Genomic DNA, 18,352 nt, shown 5'->3' with positions numbered 1-18,352 from the left:
TTTTCCCTCAAGACTCCAGTCTAAATCACTTCTTATGGGAACTCTTAGGTGGTTCCTCTTGGTCTGGAAGACCTTTTATTTTTTTAAAATATATTTTATTGATTTTTTACAGAGAGGAAGGGAGAGGGATAGAGAGTTAGAAACATCGATGAGAGAGAAACATCGATCAGCTGCCTCCTGCACACTCCCCACTGGGGATGTGCCCGCAACCAAGGTACATGTCCTTGACCGGAATCGAACCCGGGACCCTTGAGTCAACAGGCCGATGCTCTATCCGCTGAGCCAAACCGGTCAGGGCTGGAAGACCTTTTCCTTCCTCTCCAACCTTTTCAAATCCTTCCCTTCACAGTCTAGTTCAAGTCCTGCTTCCTCCCCAAGTTCTTTACAGGGCCCCCAGCCCATGTACACCTCCATCCTCTTTATATTCTATTGTGTTTCTGGCCTGTTTTCACTCTTTGGTCTACCTAGTTAAGTACCTGGATGTACCCAATGTCTTTACTTTTAGTTGTCCGACTCAAGCACCCATATCTTGTCTCCACAATAGGCTAGATTCCAGGAGAGCAGGGACTCCTGTCCAGTGTCCAGTGTAAGTGCTGTGCATCTAGGAAGCAATCAATAAAAGCTGGCTTACTAATAGAGTAAATCAATAAATATCAATAGATGAAATGAGAGCCAATCAGTAGTTAGAAATTCTGCTTCCTTTGCAGTTTTGAAACCCACTGTATTTGTATTTTAACATAAATATGCCCAGTGCGGTGAGGATTCAGTCACAAGAGAAAAACCAAAAGGCCTGACTTAAGAGCTAGAAGCTGCCCACCAGTTTTGTTCTGCCTTCCAGTGCCCAGTCCTCTCTGCATGTAAAGTTCAGGGCTTTGAAGTGGGCCAGGGGTGAGTTATTTAATTTCTCTGGGTCTCAGTCGTCACATCTGTAGCATGGGGATGATAGTCTCTACCATGTGGGATTGTCGTGAGGACAAAATGCTCGTGTCTGCTCCAGGGTCCGGGATCCCATAGGCGCTCAATAAATGGTGCTGTGGATGGCGTGGCTTCTCAGCCTGATGCTTGGGGGTGTGGGTGGTGGGTGAGGGAGACAATATTTGCTTTAATGAATTTCCCTCTTAATATCCCCTTGAAGAGAGGAAGTTGCTTAGGTGTACTTGATTAAGAGGTATTTCTATCTGCGGACTAAAGGTAGTAGCCACATTTCATAGCATTTTGAGCTGAAACGAAGCCCTCTTGCTTTATGAATGGTGAAAGGCATGCCCAGAGAAGGTGAGTAGCTTGCTCCTGGTTCCAAGGCCAGTGGAAGGGATGAAATCGAACCCAGATACCCTGACTCCTGATTAGGGTTTCCCCACCCCCTTGTCTAGGGTTGCCAGATCTAGCAAATAAAACTAAAACCAAAACCAGAATGCCAGTTAGATTTTGAATTTCAGATAAACAAATGTTTGTTAGAAGTCTATTCCATGGCCATTAGTTAAAGAAAAAACAATGATTTAAAAAAGAAAAAATAACTATTTGAAGAACAGATTAGAAAAAACAGATATACAGAGAATATCTGATATGTAGTTATGCTATGGGCAAGCTGTTTTTTGTAAGCCTTAAGAATGTGCCTTTACAAGGGGGAAATGGCACTTTGGGGAAGCGAGGTTGTTGATTTTTTAAAAAGTTGTTTTATAATAAAAATTTTAAACACATCTAAAAGTCCCCATATGCCCATCACCCAAATTTAGCAGTTGTCAAGGTATTGCCATATTTGTTTCATCTATTTTTTTCTTTGCTGGAATGGTTTAAAGTAAGGCCCCAGACGTCACTTCACTCATACATGTTATGCATCTCTAAAATCAAGAGTATTTTTCTCACATGGTCATGCTGCCATTATCCCATCTATTAAAATTTGGATTCTTCTAATACCCAATCCATAATCATATTTTCCTTATTGTGTCAAAAATATATTTTCATAATTGAATTCAGTATCCAAAGTCCATCCATTATACCCAGTTGGCGTGGCTCAGTGGTTGAGCATCAACCTATGAACCAGGAAGTCATGGTTCAATTCTCAATCAGGGCACATGCCCGGGTTGCAGGCTCAAGACCCAGTGGGGGATGTGCAGGAGGCAGCCAATCAGTGATTCTCCCTCATCACTGATGTTTCTATCTCTCTCTCCCTCTCCCTTCCTCTCTGAAATCAATAAAAATATATTTTTTAAAAACACCAAAAAAACAAAGTCCATTACATGGTTGTTATGTCTCTTAGTATCTTCAATATTATTATTATTTTTTAAAATATATTTTATTGATTTTTTACAGAGAGGAAGGAAGAGGGATAGAGAGTTAGAAACATCGATGAGAGAGAAACATCGACCAGCCGCCTCCTGCACACTCCCCACTGGGGATGTGCCCACAACCCAGGTACATGCCCTTGACCAGAATCGAACCTGGGACCCTTGAGTCTGCAGGCCAACGCTCTATCCGCTGAGCCAAACCGGTTAGGGCTTCAATATTATTTTTAATGGCAAAAATGAAGTGATGAAGAAAACATTGGTTGATGTCTTCAGAGAGTTTTATTAGGTTCTTATATAGTTGGTACAAAGACCAAAAGAGGTTTCGAAAACAGCCAAGTCATAAATGATTGTTTATGAGCTAATCAACTCTGGTAGTTCTATTGTTTATACTAGATAAAAAAGACAGTGGAGAGAGATTTTGTTTTGTTCTGTTTGAGCTGATTGTGTATTTTTGTGTGTGTGCCAAAGCTGCTCCCCATGTAAAATGAGGATAATAATATAATAATCCTTACTTCCCAGACTGTGAAGGTGAAATGAAAAGCTGTCTGAGACAGCTGTGCATAGCTGTGTAACAGTGCTTCTCCAATCTGACCCTGCTTCTGAGTCATCCCAGTGCTTTAAAAATCGTTTCTATGGTTCTTCCCAGACTCACGGAATGAGACTGTCCCACGGGGGCGCAGGAAAACATTCTCAACAACCTCTCAGACTCTCTTGCAGGGAGCCTTATCCGCAGGGAGGGCAGCTGCTGCTGATGGGTGAGGGAGCTGCTTCCTTTGCCGTCTCCCCGTGGGAGGGTTTCTCTGAGCTGGGCCTCTTGATCCCAGATCAAGAATTGTGCTGGGGGGAGATGACCAGATGCTTTCAGTAGCAGTGATGATGACTCACATTTGAGAAGACACTGGGGTTCAGCCACAAGAATATTATCACAGGACCGGACAACAGACTTCCATGTGATAGAACAAGGAAGCCCCTCATCTCATAGGTGCCCAGTGATGCAAAAAGGAGGGGGCATAGTTTACCCACTGATAATTGACTCTATGACAGTGAAGTTTTTGGGGCCTTATTTTAGAAAAATAGCAAGTATGGGTCTCACTCTTCTAGTGCCTGACTGCGCGTGTGTACGTGTGCGTGTGCACGCACACGCGCACACACACACACACACACACACACACACACACACCCCTAGGGCCATGCTAGTGAAGCCTCATGGGAAATGGAGCACTGAAGAGTTTGCTGGAAGGTTTTCAAATTTAACCTTAGTAGGTACACACTTTGGGGATGATAGCGCAGAAGGAAGCGCTCTGATGGAGTCTGCATGGCATATGTGAGTGATACAAGGTACAGGCATAATGGACAAGTGGTTAGAGGAAGATGGAATGAGGTGAAGGGATGATTTTTCTGGTGCACTTCAGTTCACGGTGGGATTATGGATTTAAGAAGGTTGGCTAATGCTGATGTGCAGGGTGGTTCCTTTTGGAGTTTTATTATTGTATCTATCTATTTATTTATTTATTTATTTATCTATTTATAAATATGTTTTTATTGATTTCAGAGAGGAAAGGAGAGGGAGAGAAAGATACCAGTAGAAACATCAATGATGAGAGAGAATCATTGATCGGCTGCCTCCTGTACACCCCACACCTGGATCAAGCCCGCAACCCGGGCATGTGCCCTTGACCGGAATCGAACCAGGGACCCTTCTGTCCTCAGGCAGACGCTCTATCCATTGAGCCAAACCAGCGAGGGCTGTGTCTTTTTTTTTTAAATTAAATTTATTGGGTTGACATTGGTCAACATGACTTACTATTGTATCTTGAAGGTGATTTTGGGTGGGCTTGTACCACTAAGGCTCAGCCAGGGTAGCCTAATACATGAAGGTGACTTAGAGAGCTATCTCCCAAGAGCTTGTGTTTACATGAAGGGGGATGAATCAGAAAGAAGAGGGTTGGTCAGCCATGGAAACAGAAAACAAGCCAGTCTTAGAATCATACGTTGGCAGTGTTTTTTCAGTCATTGTCAGTGGAGAGAGAATCTTGGCTAATGGACTTCTGCATTCTGATCTCATTCACAAGACCGTAAGGAGGAAGTGAACCAGTGACCCTTAGGTTAAAGCATGTTCTTGACCATTCTGGTACTCAGTGACAAAAGGAAAGAAGTTCCCACAGCTCCTACCAGTGGCACCCACTTCTATTACACAAGAAATCCCTTCTCTTGGGATCTTAGTCCCACAGGAATTTTTCTAGCATGCTGAGTAGGATGCTGTGAGCACAATCCAAATCACTGAAATATTCCCATTATTTTTTCTTAAATTTTTTTTTTTTTACTTGAGTGGTGTCTGAAAGAGCCCTGTTGTGAGGAGTACCAGACTGAGTAAGAGAGGGTTCAGTGAGAACTGCTCACCTGACAGACCAGGTGACTGTGGCAGGAGGGGGGCACTGGACTTGTTCGGAGTCATTCCTTAGTCAAGGGTTCAGCCTGACCCAGGAGCTAGGCCTCTTGTGCCACACTTTTCTTGAAAGTGACTGTCCAAGTGATACAGTGAGTGCTACTTCTACCCAGGAAGGACTTGCAGGACATATTTATATTTCCTTTTACAGAATCATGAGTTATTGACAACTTTTCTTGCTATAAAAGCAGTATATAATAGAAAGAAAACTGGAAAAATATACATAAGCACCAAAAATTCAAAAAAGTATGTAATTGCAGCAATAAAAACATTGTTAACATCTTGGTATAGTGTCTTTCTCCTTTCTCTAGTTTTATTGAAAATCAAGATCCTGTTGCACATACTATTTCGACTTGCTTTTTTTTTTCCCATGTAACTTTGTTGTCATGTAATTTTTCCCACATTATTAAATACTTTTCTAAGATAGTAAGGAATGCAATGATAAAGGAGGTGTGTGTGTGTGTGTGTGTGTGTGTGTGTGTGTGTGTGTGTGTGTGTGTTTCTCATTTGAAAGCTTATCCGGTGTGGCAAGTTGTCTTGTATTGAAAATGTGGAGACAAATGAAGGCAAACACGAATAAATGGCACGTCAATTCCACAAGGAGTGTGCTTTCTGAAAGTCCCCGCTGCTGGAAACAAACATAGGATTGTGCCTCCTGGTTTCAAACATGTTGATAATAGCTGTGTAGAGGGAGGCATGAGAGTTGGCATGAAGGATGAACATCAGACTCCAGGCAGGAGCTATGGATAATCTAGTGAGAGCTGCAAGTCACGCTGCCAAGAACAGATGGTTCTTCTGCAGCCCTCTGTGCTAGGACCTGTACTAGTTGCACCTCCATGGACTTCTGGTCAGTGATTTTTTCAATTGTTTAAAGGTTGTAGGAAATGCTCTACCAGGCTGAGAACTTCTGTCTGTGGTTTGGGCATTTGGGAGGCTTGAGGGATGTGGTCAGCAGTTGCCTTTTTTGTCCAGGAAAGCCATGAGGATGCCTTAGAGAACTGAGGGATTTGTGGGGCTTAAGTGACAGTCACCTTTGTGCCTGTTAACTACCTTGGCCATCTGGTGGTTCTGCTCCCCAGGTCTGTAAATGGGCTGGTGTTTTCTCCATTCAGGCTCTGAAAACTCTCCAAGGCACTCAGTTCTCTCTGTCACAAATTATGCCAGTGAAGTCTAAATTGGACTGGGACATGTTCCCAGGAAAGGAGGTCTGAAATTTTTTGGAAAAATTTTTTAAAATTGATTTTAGAGAGGAGAGGGAAGGGAGAGAGAAGATAGAAACATCAATGATGAGAGAATCATCGGTAGGCTGCCTCCTGCACGCCCCATACCAGGGATCGAGTCCATAACCTGGGCATGTGCCCTGACTGGGAATCGAACTGTGACCTCCTGGTTCATAGGTCGATGCTCAACCACTGAGCCACCCTGGCCAGGCAGAGGTCCAGATTCTGTTTCTATCTTGTGTAAAACTGAGATGGTTGCCACTGAACACAGTGTTGAAATCAGACACCTGCTGGGGGGCCCCTTGTGCTTCCCTTGATGAATGAGCTGAAGGCTTTTTAGTACCCATGCCCCTGAGTCAAGATAGGGAGTGGAGAAGGAAGGACAAGCAAGTCAAGGCAAAAGGAAAAGCCTATGAGTTGGGAAAGGTCACTTGTGGCAGGGACTGTGAGCTGTCTGCCCCCTCACCCTCTTCTCTGTTAACATCTGCTCTCAAATATTAGCACCAGATGGGCCCTTAGAGCCAATCAGATTCAATGCCTAATTTTTCAGATGAGAAAATTGAAGTCTGGAGAGGCTAACCGGTGTGAACAAAGTCACATAGTTAATGATAGCGCTAGGATTTGAACCTGAGTCCCACAGTCCAAGGCTCTGTCCACTGCAAGCTGCCTCTACTTACTATACTGACTTTCCATTCATATTTAGTCTTATATTTATATTTTCAGATTTATCTATAGCAAAGGAGGAGTTGCTTAGTCCTGTACTAAAGGAAGTTAGAATCAGGCAACTCAAAATCTGCAGCTAAGGAAAATGTTTCATGGCATATTATTAAGTGAGAAAAACATCAGGGAATGTGGGATAGTATGCTGCAGTTTATATTATATATATTATGTATGTATATATGTGTATATATATATGTATGATAATTACACATGTGCATTAATATATAGATGTCATAATTAATAGCTTTAGAAAAATGCATAAGAACCTAAGGCAATGATTGCCTCCGGGAAAATGCCTGGGGCCCTGGAGGGTAGCAGGCATAGGAAGGAGGCATTTTCCACTTCTGTACTCTGAATTTTACTGAAGGCAGCTATTAACTAGTCAACAATGTAAATGCAAAAACACCTAAAAGATAGCATGTGAGCTCAAATAGGGGAGAAAAAAATGCTTACTGGGAGTTCCTGGGAAGCTTCTTGGAGGAGGTGACATTTGAGCTGGGACACATAGAACTTTACCAGGAAGAGTCAGAGCAGGCAAGATCATATTTCAGGAGATGAGAACAGCACACTTACGGCTATTGATTCAGGGAAGGCAGGGAGAGTTTGGAGGATGTAACATAGTCTGGAGAGATTGCAGCAATGGTTGGGTGAAATGGGGACGGGGAGAGGAGAAAGGTAATGACAGATGGCTAGATGGAGTTGTTTTTTTAAAAAATATATTTTTATGGATTTCAGAGAGGAAGGGAGAGAGAGATAGAAACATCAATAATGAGAGAGAATCATTGATTGGTTGCCCCCTGCAAGCCCCCCCCACTGGACATTGAACCCGCAACCCCGACACCGACATGTGCTCTTGACTGGAATCGAACCTGGGACCCTTCAGTCCACTGGCTCTATCCACTGAGCTAAACCAGTTAAGGGCATGGATGGAGGTTTTTTATATTTGACATGGAGTGAAGGGCCCTACAAATTGGTCCCAGTGCCCCTTTCCAAGATCATCTCTCACTTGTGCTTTAGCCACAAAAGCCAACTCTCCACCCTCCAGATACACAGACCTTTCCCACGAGCACACCTGGGTCTGGCCACTTCCTCTTTCTGAATTAGGTCCTCCACTCCCACTTTCTTTTCCTCCTCCGAGACCCATTTCAAATGTCACTCCCCTCCTCCTTGACTGCCCTTAAAGATATAATCACTGTCCTGAGTGTTCTCTTGGCATTTGCATTTGCCTTGATTATAGCATGTGTCCGTTTAAATGTTAATTTTTTTGTGGGCTGATCTGAGCGTGAGGCCATTTGTATGCAGAACGTTGCTTTTTCCCCCTCTCTAATTTAGGATTTTCTTCTCTAAGCTCCTGGCTATATGGGACCTTATTCTGATGAAGTACAGCCATGCCGTCTGCCTCTGCATGGCCATCCCATTACCGCTCCCCACGAAGTCATTTCTTCTAATAGAGAGAGAAAAAAGTGGGGGTCAGAGACATTATTAACTAAATAAGGGGGGAAAATTTTAAACGTGTAGGCTCAGTCTAAGCTATATTAGCATTTTTTTATTATCTTCTGTCCACAGGCTCTTTCAAAGTAGGTCTAGTTTAAAGCCAATTAAATCAGGCAGCTCTTCGGCCTTTTTCTTTCAGACTTCTATAGAATTTGGAACTTAATGTCAATAAAATATTGTGCACGGGCATTGAATTGAACAGTTAACACAAGGATTTTGCTCTGGAGTGTCCTGGAGTCGCAGGGCCGTGATGAATTTGTTTCTCCCAGTTTCTGTGAGTCCTTGATCAGAAGCGGAGCATCTGGGAAGATAATTACTCTCACTGCTGTGTGTGATATCTACGATATAATCAGTGTAGAAAGAACAGGAATCTATATTCCAAAAGGGGATTTAAAAACCTACGAAAGAACACAAGCTTGTGTTCTTAGCTTGTTTCTCTTTGTTCTTTTTCTCCCTCAGACAAATTAGGGAGTATCTGCTGTATAGTTTTATCGATAGAGGGACAGGTGTAAGATGAGCTGAGAATTCACAGCGGGCCTGCATTTGCCCTCCCTCGCACAGACACTTTGCCTCTGCTTAGACCCGTGGTCGGCAAACTGCGGCTCGTGAGCCACATGCGGCTCTTTGGCCCCTTGAGTGTGGCTCTTCCTAAGCCTTAGGAGTACCCTAATTAAGTTAATAACAATGTACCTACCATACAGTTTAAGTTTAAAAATGTGGCTCTCAAAAGAAATTTCAATCGTTGTACTGTTGATATTTGGCTCTGTTGACTAATGAGTTTGCCGACCACTGGCTAGCTAGACCGATGTCTTTCTGGGCATTCTGGGCACCAGACCAGGCTTGTCTGTTTGTTTTTCTACACAAATGGGACCCTTTGCCAAATTGTTCAACTGCTTGCTTGTATTCAGTGGCTAATAATGTCATGGGTACCCTCCTTGCTCAGTACATATGTGCTGAGTTAATTCTGTTGGACTCTACTGGAAGGACAGGGCAGAATTAATTTAACCGCTGCCTCTCGGTGGACCTTTCAGTTACCCCCAGTTCTTCTTCAGCTGTTACGAATAATGCAGCAAGGAGAATTCTTGTACATATGTCTTGACTGCTTGTGTAGGTACAATAGGACAATGTGTCTAAAGAATCGGATTTTTCCGGGTTAAAAGGTATATGCTCTTAAAATGTTAATAGTGCTCTGGCCAGTGTTTCTCAGTGGTTAAAGCATTGGCCAGAGCACCGAAGGGTCACAGATTCGATTCCTGGTCAAGGACATGTACCTGGGTTGCAGGTTTGATCCCTGGAAGCAACCAATTGATGTGTCTTTCTCACATTAAGGTTTCTCTCTCTCTCTCTCCCCCCACCCTCTACCCATCCCTCCCTTCCACTCTCTAAATATCAATGAAAAAAATATCCTCAGGTGAGGGTTAACAAAAATAAATAAATAAAATTTTAATAGCTGCTGGAAAGGGCATACCACACGGCAGGACGGTAGAAGGGGTCCACCCTGGTGAAGGCATTACGGGAGCGCGTTATCTCTCAAGAATTTAAAAACAACAGTAACACCAATAAGGGTCTGCTTTTTATTATCCCCATGAGCTGGCAGTAATAAAGTCACAGTAAATTCTTAGTGGTGGCTTTGAGGGCCAATTGCAGTTCCCAGCCCTGTGGCACTACGTCCATATTCCTGAGTTTAAACTGTAGATTAGAAATAAAGAATGACAGCACAATGACTATAGAGACTGTGAAACAGAACTCGATTTACTTCAATTCTGTTACTCTGTGACCTTTTGGAGTTTTGTGTTTAAATTGAAAACAGTGAAGCAGAGGGCAAACTACAACGTGTAATATTTTGATTGATAAATGCAAGTTTTAGTTCATACATGAAATATTTTACTGCATTTGAAAAATACTTTTAAAAATTGAAATTTGACTCTGGGTGGCAAACACACGAAGTGTGCAGCTGGATTCTGTTAAATTGCAAGATGACATCTGCCTAAGGGACAGATCTTCAAATGTTGTTAGAAACCAGGCCTGGAGTAGGAAGGAAATCACCCCCCAGCTGAAAAACCTCTTTCCAGCTCCAGCCTTTATTTTAGGATTGTGTCTTAGTCTGCTTGGGCATCTATAACAAAATGTCATAGACTGGAAATTATTCCAACAGAAATGTATTTCTCTCAGTTCTAGAGGCTGGGAAATCTAAGATTATGGCCTGTGCAAATGTGATGTCTGGTGAGGACTCAATCCCTGAGTCATAGATGGCGCTTTTTCGCTATGTCCTTGAACGGTGGAAGGTGCTAGGAGGTCTCTGGGGTCCCTTTTGTAAGGGCACTAACTTTATTTATGAGGGCTTCATGCTCACCTCCCAAAGGCCCCTTGGGGTTCGGTTTGAACATATGAATTTTAGGGACGTGCACACATTCAAGTCATAGCTGATTGCTTAGTTTCATCAAGGTTGCAAAGGTAGGCAGGCTTCCCCCGGATGACAGCCAATGGGAGGAGAGGTGGAGATGGCATTGCAAATGGGCTTGGAGGCCTGATGGCTGGGGTTCAAACCCCAGCAGCTCTCCTCAGTAGCTGTCACCTTGGGCAAGTTGCTCTAATTCTGTAGCTTAGTTTCCTCAGCTATAAAATGAGGAAACAATGATATTGACCACATAGTATTGTGGTTATGATTAATGAGCTTTCATGAAGAACTTCAAACAGTGTCTGACCAATGCTAAGTACCATGTGAACTTTTATTGTTATTCTTATCTACTAAGGGCCTTTAGGCATGGGAGAGCATTTTTTTGCATTGCCTTAAACTATGCATCATTATCCACATTTTGTGGTTCTGGTTATATGACTTGCTCAGAGTTATACTGCTAATCAGTGACGAAGATAAGCATCTAACTGAGACCCCAACACCACAACCTGGGCTCTTTGCAAACGATGGAATATTGGCAACTTTATACATTGAACCTGAGTCCAAATCGTCTCATTGTATTTAGTGCTCTGGGCTAAATATCTAGAACGAAATACCTTGCCGTTTGCAGTTCGAGTGATTTGTAAATTAGGGTTTACTTTAATTCTAGAGAATGTTGGAAGGCTTAATGATTGCCCCTAAGGAGAGGTGATTATCTCCCAAAGGAAGTTCATGAGAAAGGGTACATCTGTTTGGAAAGTATTTTTCTATTAAAACTGGGAGCTCTCTTTTGAGTAAAAAGTCACCAATCTGAAATACCTTTCTCAGCTATCTATATGTGCTTTGTATTTAAAATATTAAGGAAATTAAGTGTGGGCAAGAAAATGTAGAGCTAATATACAGTATTTGAAAAAATCCTGTGTAGATGGAAAGAATGCTGACTCAGCCGATCCAGTTTCTGGCCTCGAGTCAGCCCCCAGTAGCTAAACCACTTCTTCCTCGCGGGGAAATGAGTGGGTTGAACTAGACGACCTTTTCATCTAATCATGCTGTTTCTTTCCACGTCAGGGGATGTGCTATTTTACATTCTGTTTAGTGGCTCTCAATGTTGGGGGAGTGCCAGGAATTTGGGGAGTTCCGAGAATATAAAATACGGATATAAAAAGTGGCAACATATTTATTTAACCAAGAAAGGATTAATATCCTTAATCATTAAAAAGATATTTAAAAATTATTTAAAAAATGATTACCTTGCTAGAAAAGTAGGTAGAACAGATGAATTGCGAAAGAAAAAGTGTAAGTAGTCAATGAAAAGATGAATGTTAATTTTCACTAGACATCAATGAAATGCAAGTGAAAACAGATCAAATGGGCAAATATTATACCCATTGGTAGTTGGTGGTATGATCAAATGAATACGCTTGTACACGGCTTATGGAATATAAATCGGTCCAACATTTTGATCTTTTTTGTTCCAGTAATTGCACTCATCTATTTGTACTAAAGAAATTTATATTTATGCAAAGCTATTTTTAAAATATTTTCTCATTACTAATATGGTAAAAATTACTAACAGTTTATATGTCCAACAATAGGCAATTGGTTAAATAAAAAAATGCTACATTCGTATTATACAGTCATTGAAATTATATTTGACGAATCTTAATGACATAGGAATTATTTATGAGATAAATGTTAAATAAAAAAGCAAGATGCCAAACATATATAAAGTATGTATTAGCTTTGAAAAAAATAACGCACTGAAAAAAAGAAACAGGAAAAGGTACACTAATATCTTACAGCTTTTGGTTCTAGGTAGTAATTGTTTACTTCCTTTAGCTCCTTTTGATAGTTCTGTGTTGTCAAAATGTTCTCTAATGTGTATGTATTATTTTTATAATCAGAACAAAAGGGTGCATAGAAATAGTCCAGAGAAATGAGGAGAGACATTAGCCGAGTGGAGAGGATGTCTTCAGTCTATTTCAGCAAATAAGAGAGGGCATGCCTTCCCCACGATGGCTTGGGTATGTGTAGTGGATGATGATGGTGATGGTGGTTCTGGCAAGGGGGGTGGGGAGGAGGGACGGGAGCCCCTGGGCTGTGGTGGAGGTCCACCCAGACGTCAGGCAGATTTCATAGTTTCACAGTCGGTAAAGATCAGACAGGGAGCTACTTTCAGTCTAAGGAGAGAACATCCAATCCTAAGGCAGAAACTCCCCACTGCCCCTCGCCGTGTCAGACAGAAAGATCTGGGGGCAGAGGGTCTTTCTCGCTCTCAGGGTTACTTTGATTTGTGATCTGGTCTTGTGTGTGTAATACATTTTCACTCCTGAGTTTCTTTTCTTTTAAGTTATTTTCATTATGACTTCTTGCTCTTTTGCAAAGAGCTAATTCTGCAGAATTGGAGCAAAAAGGACCAAGAGAAGTTAGTGGGGGTAATTATACCAGTTGGGAAGTTAAAGAGTATAGGTGATTTCAAAGTAACTTCAAGAGTATCCTTTACAGCTTTTATTTTTTAATTTAATTTTATTGTTTAAAGTATTAAAGATAGTTGTACATATGTCTCCATTTTTCCCCCATTGACCTCCCCTCGGTCTCCCCTATCCCCCCACCCCCGCACATGCCCTCTCCACCAACCCCCAGTGTCTTGAGTCCATTGGTTATGCTTCTATGCATGCATACAAGTCCTGCAGCTGATCTCTTACCTACCCCCCAACCCTCCCCTGCCTTCCCGCTGTAGTTTGACAATCTGTTCGATGCTTCTTTGCCTCTGTATCAGTATTTTTGTTTATCAGTTTATAATGTTCTTTATATACCACAAATGAGTGAGATAATATGATATTTATCTTTCTCTGACTGGCTTATTTCACTTAGCATAATGCTCTCTAGTCCATCCATGCTGTTGCAAATGGTAAGAATTCCTTCTTTTTTACAGCAGCGTGGTATTTCATTGTGTTGATGTGGAATCCTTTACACCTTTTAAACATAGGGTTCCCTAACCACCACTCCTTTCTCCCACCTCCAGAGAGTTCATTGCTCCCTCCTCTGGGTTTGATATTACTGGTTTATAACAACATCGTCATAGCAGTTACTGTTTGTGTCTGTTTCATTCCAGGCACTTTTTGGACATACACTAGTTCTTATAACAGCCCTTCAGGTGAATAATAGCAGTAAATACTTCCATAGTACTCAGTCCAGGCCAGGCATCATTCTATGTGCTTTATATGCACTAACCCACTTAATCCTGTACAACAAACCTGTATGCTAGGTACTATCATTATTCCCTTTTTACAGTTGAAAAGCTAAGATTTAGTAACTTTCATGAGGTCACACAGCCAGTGGTTAGTGGAGCTGGGAGGCAGCATGTTCCCAGAATCCTTAATCACTATGCTGTACTTCTTCTATTGACAATGGACTGGACGTCAGAGAGGTTAAGCAATTTACCCAAGTGCCGGGGTCCAACCCCAGCAGGTCCAGGGGTCCCCAAAGGTGTAGACGGAGTCGGCGAAGAAGGAATGACACGGAGACAGTGTTCAGTTGATCAGCAGCCTAGCCAGGATCTCTAGCCAGGATCTCCAACCAAGTTCTGGTCTGGATCTCCAGCAAAGTTCTGTTTCGGATCTCCAGCCAGGTTCTGTGTCCATGTTCTCTTGCTAGGTTCTCCAGGTTCTCCAGCCAGGTTCTGTAGCCATGTTCCCTCGCTAGGTTCTCCAGCCAGGTTCTGTCCAGGTTCTCCAGCCAGGTTCAGTCACCAGGCTCTAGTCAGGTTCTCTTGCCATTTTCTATCCAGATTCTGTAGCCAGGTTCTATCTCTAGGATCTTCATCTAAGTTCTGTCTCCTGTTGTCTTGTTACATCTGTATTTATACCAGTTGATTCCAATCCTATCAATCTCTATTCCAAAGGTTAGGGTGTTTCTTATCTCCATTCCAGGGAGTAAAGATTATGTAGCTTAAGCATGATTGTTCATAGTTAAAGTGATTAATTACCTGCCTGGCACTTAGTTAAGAGGTTTTATTCCCTCCCTAACTTCAGGGGAAAATCCCTACCTGGGGAAACAACCTTTCTCGGAGAGGTGACCTTGGTTAAAACACATAGTGCCAAGAAGGTGAGCAAACATATTAAGAACAGTATGCCATATATGCCAGGTCCCTTGAAACAGCAAGGATGGACCGGCTCCCGGCACCCAAGGTCACACAGCAAGTCACAGACATTGGAGGCAAATCTAAGCTGCCTGACCCCAGAGTTTGAGTTTTCTTTCCTACTCTGAATTGCCTTTCTTTATAGAGCAGGGGTTGTCAACTCTTGTATGTAAAGGGCCAGATAGTAAATATTTTAGGCTTTACACACAAGGTCATAAAGTCTCTGTTGAAGCATAGCATGAAAGTAGCCATAGGACAATACATAAATGAAAGAGCATAGCTGTGTTCTAATAAAATGTTATTGTATGGACACTGAAATTTGAATTTTATATAATACTCATATGTCACAAAATATTGCTCTTTTGATTTTTTTAACCATTAAGAAAGTAAAGACCGTTTTATTCATGGGCCACACAGAAACAGGTGGTGGGTTTGCCCATGGCTGAGCGAGCCGGTTTGGCAACCTCGCTGTACCGCATCATTACATCATAGAACAGTTAGGTATGCATGTACATGCCTCTTTGCTCTCTTTCCTAAAACACTTCAGCTTGGGCCCCGAACATGCATAGCCAACTGAGAAAATATGAGTCCCTGGGTGCCTGAAGTTCACATTCCTTAGCAAGAAGTTCAGAGACTGCCTGACCTTTTTTTTGAACAAGCCCTGTGGGGGCTGCACTCTTGACTAAGCAGTTTTTCAGAATATTCCTGCCATTACTTTGAGAGAAGCTATGGTAACTACTTTTTTCCAGTCACCTTAGTTTAGAGGTGAGGTTCTGGTGTCTCTCTTTAAAAAAAAAAACCTGGTCTTTATTGTTGAAAGTATTACAAATGCCCCCCCTTCCTTCCCCCATTGACCCTTAGTGGCACCCGGGCAGTTGACTGACTGACTGGCTGTCCATTGTTTTTGCTCTGTACTTGGAAAGGTGAGAACTCTAGACCTTTTGGTGACAATCGATTCCTGTGCTCCTGGGAGTGGAAGGGACCAGCCAGGGCAGGGTGGCTGGAACAGGGGAGGGGAAGGGTGCCACAGTCCCTGCTTGGCCTGGGGGTGGGAGACACAGGGAGCAAGCTCAGAGAGGCTTCAAGGGTGCGGAGATAATAGAAGGCCCCAGAGCTTGGTGATGTACTGTTTTAATTAGACTATGATGGCATTAAACAGGCTTTAGGTCTAGGAGTGTCAACATCGTTTAGATCTTTGACTCTGAAGAATATGTATTAAAAGTTGCAAACCAGCATCTTGCAAGCAGACGTTCAGAACAAAGTCTATTTAGAATCAGGATGATCTGTGCATGAAAAAAAAAACAAACTGATTTGAAAGTGATTTTCTTTTGTGATTTCGAGGGGGACCATTACAAATACGCTACGGAGGGTTTAAAGTAGGGTTTTGAGAATTAGTGAAATGAACTTTTGCAAGAGGAAACAAGATAAGATAATACTTGAGAAGATGTTCCTTGAAAAGGCAGCAACCTTATTTTAAAAAATACAGTGGGGCCTTGACTTACGAGTTTAATTCGTTCGGAGACCGAGCTCGTTAAGGAGCTGGTTAACTCAAATTACTCTATCAACTCAATGCAAAAAATCGGCCGAGAGACAGCTGGTATCTCAAAAAACTCGTTAGTCAGGACACTCGTAAGTCAAGGCCGCACTGTACTTTTACTGGAGTTTGATCTACAGACAGAAAAGCAAGCACACCGTGGGTCCACAGCTTAATGAATTCTCACACTAAACACACTTGTGGAACCAATTTCCAGGTGAAGAAATGGCACACTTCTTGTGACAAATGAAGAACTGGTTTATTTGTAGGAGCAGCAGGGACCTGGTTGGAAGGAATGGCTAAGAAAAAGTGTCTTGAAAATGGGTTTGTGTAGGAAGCGTAGCTTTATCTGAGATGCGCTGGGTAGGGCCATGGGTGACACGGGGACCCGCTGCGGCTTTGGAGTGAGGCTCTGTTCAGAACTTTGCACTGTGTGACTGTACGCGAGATTCTCACCTCCTGAAGTCTGTGGTTGTGGAATGGTAATCTCCATGAGACAGCAGCTACCTCCTTCACTATTATGCCTCTGGGTCTGCTGCAGTGGCCTGCCACATGGGAAGCCCTAAACAGCGGTGTGTTTTTCTTTAAACAAATAAAACAACCAATGAATAATACATATGAACTATTTGGTACAATCCCTGGAAAATGCTCAATAATGTAAATGAAAGTCACAGAATGACCCATTGGCCCTGTAAGGCCACATTGTGAATACGTTCCCTAAAAAAATTGTCCACATAAAAGTAATATATAGGGTGTCCCAAAATTCACGAAAGATTTGCAATTGAATTGAATTGCAAATCTTGCGTGAATTTTGGGACACCCTACATATATTGCTTGAGTGCGTGTGTATATAAAATGGCACAGTTGTTAATTATGATGAAATACCAGCACCAGCTCAAAGACACTGCTAGCAATGGGGAATGGCTGTGCAATTGTGAATTTTTGAAACAATGGGAAGCTATTTGTCTAAAGCCTGGCAAGTGTGTAGACTATGTTGAAAATAATTTTTTAATTTAATCTGAGGATGTGTTTAGAAGATGTATACAAGTGTATATTTATTAGAGAATAAAAACGGAATAAGAGTTGGGAGTAATAACATTGAGAGATGGTGATTCTTTTTTAATGTTAAGTTGCGTAACATGAGGATTCTCTTTCCTGGGAAGAAAAAGAAACACAATGAAGGCCCCAGCCCCCTGCCAGATGGGCAGCTCCATGGGTTCATTATCCTGAGCCAGGCTTGCTCTTGCTGTGGTGCTCCTGCCGGGCTGTGCAGGGGTGCCTGATGGCAGAGATGAGCTGCCGAGGAGCATGCCGATTTCCTAATCACCTAAATGTATTAGATTTATGACAGAATCACTTAAAATATATTTTTATTGATTTCAGAGAGAGGGAGGGAGAGGGAGAGAGAGACAGAAACATCAATGATGAGAATCATTGATTGGCTGCCTCCTGCATGCCCCCCCACTGGGGATCAAGCCTGCAACCTGGGCATGTGCCCTTGACCAGAATCAAACCCAGGACCCTTTAGTTGGAAGGCTGACGCTCTATCCACTCAACCAAACCAGCTAGGGCAGAATCATTGTTCTTAATGAATTGACTGCTGCCAGTGCAGGTCCTTTGCCAAAAGCACTTTGGAGGAGCATGCATTTAGATGTATTCTCTGTAATGGACAGGCCACCCGTGGCCAATGGCTGCCATGGGCTCATATATATATTTTAAATAATATTTCTTTATTTTCATTTAAGATCAAAAGAATCTCAAATTTAAAGGAACACATTTACTTTATTTCTTTTTTATTAGGGTGACATCCTATATAATAAAAGGGTAATATGCAAATCAGCCAAACAGCTGAATGACCAGTCGCTATGATGCGCACTGACCACCAAGGGGAAGATGCTCAACGCAGGAGCTGCCCCCTGGTGGTCAGTGTACTCCCACAGGGGGAGCGCCTCTCAGCCAGAAGCTGGGCAAGCACAGCGGCCGTGGCAGGAGCCTCTCCCACCTCTGAGGCAGTGCTAAGGAGCAGCGAGCAGGCGGGCAGTAAGGAGTGAGGGCTCCTGGACTGTGAGAGGGATGTCTGACTGCTGGCAGGTGGACATCCCCTGAGGGGTCCCAGA

At 42.6% G+C, this 18,352-nt stretch overlaps 1 protein-coding gene across 3 annotated transcripts in view; it reads left to right on the top strand.

Moving 5' to 3' along the window:
* Positions 1-18,352, top strand: part of RHOH (ras homolog family member H) — a 44,774-nt gene that overhangs the window by 16,178 nt on the left and 10,244 nt on the right. Inside the window, exon 3 of one of the 3 annotated variants that reach the window (XM_059672865.1) lies at positions 752-888. The exons of the other annotated variants lie outside the window; for them this stretch is intronic. The gene's annotated coding sequence lies outside the window, so the exon portion shown is untranslated. The remainder of the gene's footprint in view (positions 1-751; positions 889-18,352) is intronic. 3 annotated transcript variants of the gene reach the window in all.

This window comes from Myotis daubentonii, chromosome 1 (genome assembly GCF_963259705.1).
Source record: "Myotis daubentonii chromosome 1, mMyoDau2.1, whole genome shotgun sequence".
NCBI classification, from domain to species: Eukaryota; Metazoa; Chordata; class Mammalia; order Chiroptera; family Vespertilionidae; genus Myotis; species Myotis daubentonii.
Note: the sequence above shows the minus strand (reverse complement) of the source record. Positions and strands in the feature narration are given on the sequence as shown.